Source organism: Amia ocellicauda, chromosome 22 (genome assembly GCF_036373705.1).
Source record: "Amia ocellicauda isolate fAmiCal2 chromosome 22, fAmiCal2.hap1, whole genome shotgun sequence".
NCBI lineage: Eukaryota > Metazoa > Chordata > Actinopteri > Amiiformes > Amiidae > Amia > Amia ocellicauda.
In genome coordinates, this window is record NC_089871.1 from 21367051 (window position 1) to 21372408 (window position 5358).

Genomic DNA, 5358 nt, shown 5'->3' on the forward strand with positions numbered 1-5358 from the left:
TATATCAGTTGGCTACTCCCTGCAATTTCACACATGTCCACCCCGCTTCCAGGGCATGGTGTGGACTCGAGTGAGGGACCCGTCGCTCTCCTGGAGAAGCGAGCAATCCGCGAAGTGCCCCCGCCGGGGCAGCACGAGGGATTGTATTCCCCATACTTCCTTGTGCCCAAGAAAGTTGGCGGTTTCCGCCCCATCTTGGATCTGAGGCGCCTGAACCACCACCTCAAGGTGCTGCGCTTCAAGATGCTCAACCTGCGCACCATGTCCCAGGCCATCAAGATTCACCATGGTGGATCTGAAAGATGCTTACTTTCACATCCCCATTGTGCAGGCGCACAGGAAGTTTCTCCGCTTTGCCTTTGAGGACCAAGTGTTCGAGTTTGCTGTTCTCCCCTTCGGCCTGTCGCTAGCGCCACGCACTTTTTCCAAGTGCATGGATGTCGATGTCCACGTCCTCAATTATCTAGACGACTGGCTGGTTTGTTCTCTCTCGAGGGAGCAGGTTCGGATACACACGGACCTGATTTTAGGCCACCTCTCCGAATTGGGCCTTCGGGTCAATCGAGAGAAGAGCTGCCTGATGCCAACTCAGCAGGCACAGTTCCTCGGACTGCGCCTCGATTCCGTTGCCATGCTCGCCACGCTGGTGCCAGATAGAGTTGCCTCAATACACACGTGTCTCTCCCTCTTCCGACTGAGAGTTCGTGTCAGGGTGTCCCTTTGCCAGGGGCTGCTGGGCCTCCTAGCAGCTGCATCACAGCCCTCCCCCTCGGCCTTCTCCAGTTGAGGTCATTGCAGTGGTGGTTCAGGTCTCTCAGGATGCACCCTCGCCGCAATCGAGCAGTCCGAGTCACAGTCACTCCGGGGTGCTGGAAGGCGCTCCGTTGGTGGCGGAGCCCCCACAATTTGATCCTCAGTGTGCCCCTGGGGCCAGTCTACCACCAAGCAGTCATGACGACAGACGCCTCCAAGCAGGGTTGGGGAGCAGTCTGCGACAGACGTGGAGTCCAAGGCAGGTGGACGGAGCTAGCACGGGCCCTCCATATCAACATCCTGGAGTTACAAGCAGTACTCCTTGGACTGTCTTATTTCCTGCCAGTCCTGCGGGACAGACACGTGCTAGTTCGGACAGACAACACAGCGGTGGTTGCCTATATCAATAGGCAAGGAGGTCTCCGGTCGCGAAGACTGTACTGTCTAGCACGCCGTCTGCTTCTGTGGGCGCAGCCACGGTTCCGCTCCATCAGAGAAGTTCACCTCCCAGGCCTGTCCAATACGGCGGTGGACCTCCTCTCTCGGGGAGGCCCCCCGGTCTCGGAATGGCGCCACCACCCGCTTATGGTACAACAACTGTGGAGCCGGTTCGGCAGGGCGGATGTGGATCTCTTTGCCTCAGCAGAGTCCACACACTGCCCACTACGGTTCTCCATCCGAGACCGCTCAGGAACGCTAGGGATCGACGCGCTAGCCCACACATGGCTGCGCTGTCTCCTTTACATGTTCCCACTGTTCCCCCTTCTCCCGGTCAGAAAAGGTCAGGAGAGAACAAGCGACAGTTCTGCTGATAGCCCCACGGTGGCCTCGCAGATTCTGGTTCACAGACCTGATCGCCGTCCTCCAAGGAGAGCCTTGGCAACTCCCAGTGAGACCGGACTTGTTGTCCCAGGTGCAGGGCACGCTTTGGCACCTCAATCCGGGCCTCCTCCAGCTCTGGGCCTGGCCCCTGAGCGGGAGTGATTGATTGCCTGGGGTCTGTCGGACGCGGTAGTTGCCACTATTCAGTCGGCGAGAGCTCCCTCTACGAGGTCGCAGTATTCCTACTGCTGGCGGACGTTTAGCACCTTGTGCCAAGACAGCGGTTAAGACCCAATTAGTTGCCCCATCGGGGTCATATTGCAATTTCTACAAGAGCTGTTGGACCAGGGCAAGTCCCCATCCACGCTCAAAGTGAATCTGGCGGCCATCTCCGCATGTCATGTCCGGATTGATGGCGAGCCTCCTGGGTCTCATTTTCTGGCTATGCAGTTATTAAAGGGAGCTCGACGGCTATGGCCTCCTCGAACCCTTTCACTGCCTGCATGGCGCCTTGATGTAGTGATGTAGAGCCACTGAACTCATCTGAGCTGAAGCTGGTGTCACTTAAGACTGTGATTTTGCTGGTAATCACCTCTGCAAAACACATGAGCGAGTTAGACACAACTGTCCGCGGGAGATGGCTCCAGGGTCATGCTACAGGCTAACCCTGTGTTCCTCCGGAAAGTGCTGTCTTAATTTCATGTCAACAGGCCTATTCAGTTGATGGCTTTTCATCCTCCTCCCTTCGCTTCAGAGGAAGAGAGTCGGCTTCACCTGCTCTGCCCTGTGCAGGCCCTCAGGTGCCTCAGGTGGAACGCACTAAGGACATTCAGCGCTCAGACCAACTGTTTGTGTTTTATGGAGCGCGGACACAGGGCCAGGTGCTTTCAAAGCAGCGCCTTTTGCATTGGATTGTGGACACCATTACCATGGCCTACGAGTCCAACGGGACCCCGGTGCCTGATCACCTGGTGGCCTACTCGACTCAAGGCGTTGCCACACCGGTTCTATAGGCTGGATGTGACAGGACCGGTCCCTTCCATTGGGAACCCGGTGTTGGCTGCAGTCGAGCCCCAGTAGCCTACGGACTCTGGCTCCTGCCTTTCCTCTCCCAGTCTGCCCTTCCTTCCTTCCTTCCAAGTGCTTCCTGTGAGAGCTAGTGAACTGTGTCTTTCCTTTCCACCGGACTATGCCTTCCAGTCGAGCACCCACACGAGCTGCTCCTGGATGTATATACAGCCCTGTTGATGTGTTCCCAGGGCTTGTCATGCGGCCTACAGGCATGTTGCCTTACGAGGCCGCCCTGTGTATAGTTTGTTCATTATACTTGTGTTGCGGTGGTGCATGCGTTTGGCCTGTACCCCGCTCTGTATGTTGGTCAGCAGGTCTGTGGCCCGCTCTGGCTGTTTTACGCCATAGAACAGGGGACCGCTGCTGTTGTCCTCTAGCGGAGGGCACTTGAGTTCTCCAGTGCCCCGCTGTGTACATAGCTAATTTATTCACATGGTAAGAGCTGTAGTTGCCCTCTGTTAGCTGCGCTATTCGACAGGTGGCAACAGCTCCTGTGTTCCACATGTGGCGCATGAGCCAGCTTCTGCACCCCGTGATGTATATATGTGTATATATGTATTATGTGTTAAACAGCAGGACTGTGGCTCCGTTCTGAAATTGTAGAATGGAGTTCACTGCCGCTGTTCCCAGCTGATGGCGTTTGAGTTTCGGTGCCTCGCTGTGTATATAGTTCCTTTGTTAACACAGTAGAGCTAATGATGACCAGCGTTAGAGGGTCTAACCAGCAGGTGTCAACTGCTCCTGTGTTCCATGGGTGGCACATTAATTAGTTCCTGCGCCCCGTGGTGTATTTAGTTAGTTTGTACGAAATCTAAATTGTCAGCACAGTGGAGCTCTTCCACTCTGTACTGTTTAGTTGAGTTGGATGCTCTTGTGCTGCACGCTGACAGCATGAAGGTCTTGCTGTCACGCAATATGTTTATACCGTATATTGTTCAGCTCAGCTACTCTGTTGACTAGCCAGCTATGTACTATATTGTATTTTTCTCATTGGGTCTGTGGCCCCGGTCCTATTGGATCAGGGGTCCACTGCCATGATATTGCGCAGAGGCCACACAAGTGCTTGATTGCCCGCGCCAGACATTGTGCAAGTAGATTACGGCCTCACTCCTAGCTGCACTAGTAGAGCAGCCGGCCTTGCTCTTGTAAGCAGAGGCCATAAGAGTTAACCTCTGTAGCCCCGCTGTGTATATGCTGATTGCAGACAGTTCCCGGTAGAGCGTGACTACGGTCCTCGCTCCTGGACGGCTCAGGTTTGGCCCTACTGGATCCATGAGGTTACTGTCTGGAGTTGTGTTGCCGAAGCCCCCTAGCGGTGCACCTCGGGGCAGGCTTCCTTATCAGCTCGCTGACTACTCCCTTGCGCTGGTTTTGTTATACAGTAAACCCCTCCCCCTTGGGCAGTGCTTCCGACTTGAAAGATAACGATAGGTTGCGTATGCAACCCCGGTTATTTGAAAAAGGAAGCGCTGCCCAAGGGTTGAAGGTCGCGCGGGAGTCCTGCCTCCCAGCAGAAGAGGATGAACCTGCGCTGACGTCACGTTTTATAGAACAGGAAGTGGGAAGGGACCTGTTCTGAGTGATAAGCGCAGGGGCCAATGGCAGCTTTGATAAAGTGACGTTTCGATCTGGTTCCTACGGAAGTGTGTAGAAACCCCTCCCCCTTGGGCAGTGCTTCCTTTTTCAGATAACCAGGGTTGCATACGCAACCTAACGTTGTTATTAGTATTAATGGTAGTATTAGTAGTAGTAGGAATGGAAGTAGTAGCAATAGTTGTTGTAAATAATATTAATCGCAAAGTTAGAAAAAGAGATTGAATAGAGGCCAGTTTAAATGTATTAACACTTAGTGTCAGTACTTATAGAGTGGAATTTGTCAGACGAGACGTGCTTTATGTAGAACATGTTTAATGTGCTTTAAAATACCATTATTATTACTGGCACTTTAAGGCAGTGCAGACTGGGAAGGGGGTGTGGTTTAATTAGGAAGTGAAAAGGCGTTTGTTTGCGGCACATGTAGTTGGGTAGGGTTTATTCATTCACTGTATATATATATATATATATATATATATATATATAGTTTGATCGACTATCCTCTGCTGGATTGTGAAGGAAGGGCTCTCTAATGTTATATTTGGCACTATTTTGTGGGGACTTTCTTTTAAACTAGTATTGTTATATCGTTGTTTTCATGATGTGCTTTAAACTTACCATTACTATGCGTACATTCACAGTTAGGCACTTTCTAATACTATAAATAAGGGATGGATATGCTCTGACAAACTGTATGATTACGATCTGCTTATATTGACTTATTAAGAATTCAAAAGACTGGTATCTACCAGTATACATTCAAAAGAGTAAGCATTTAAAGTTATATTAAACACATACATGCAATGTTAAGCTCTATTAATACAAAGCGCAATGGGATAATAGGGATTAATAGCAGGTTGACAAAGGCACGTAGGCTCAGCTGTACTTTTAAACAGCACCGCTCTCACATGTGCGCTAATTATCAGTACAAAAGTCCCGTATATACTAGTTTAATGTGGCGTTATTATTATTAGTAACCTTAGTGGAATACGTATTAGTATAAATCAGTTAATGAATGTAATTTAGTATATACGTAGTAGCAGTGGATAAATATTAGTATTAAACTGATATAATGTAGTATATATGATATGATACAGTATTGTACAGGGATATCATATG

General features: G+C 50.9%; 1 pseudogene; it reads left to right on the top strand.

The window, feature by feature from the left end:
- The first annotated feature begins 286 nt into the window (after positions 1–286).
- LOC136718499 (uncharacterized) lies at positions 287–1720 on the top strand (annotated as a pseudogene).
- Positions 1721–5358: the final 3638 nt, after the last annotated feature.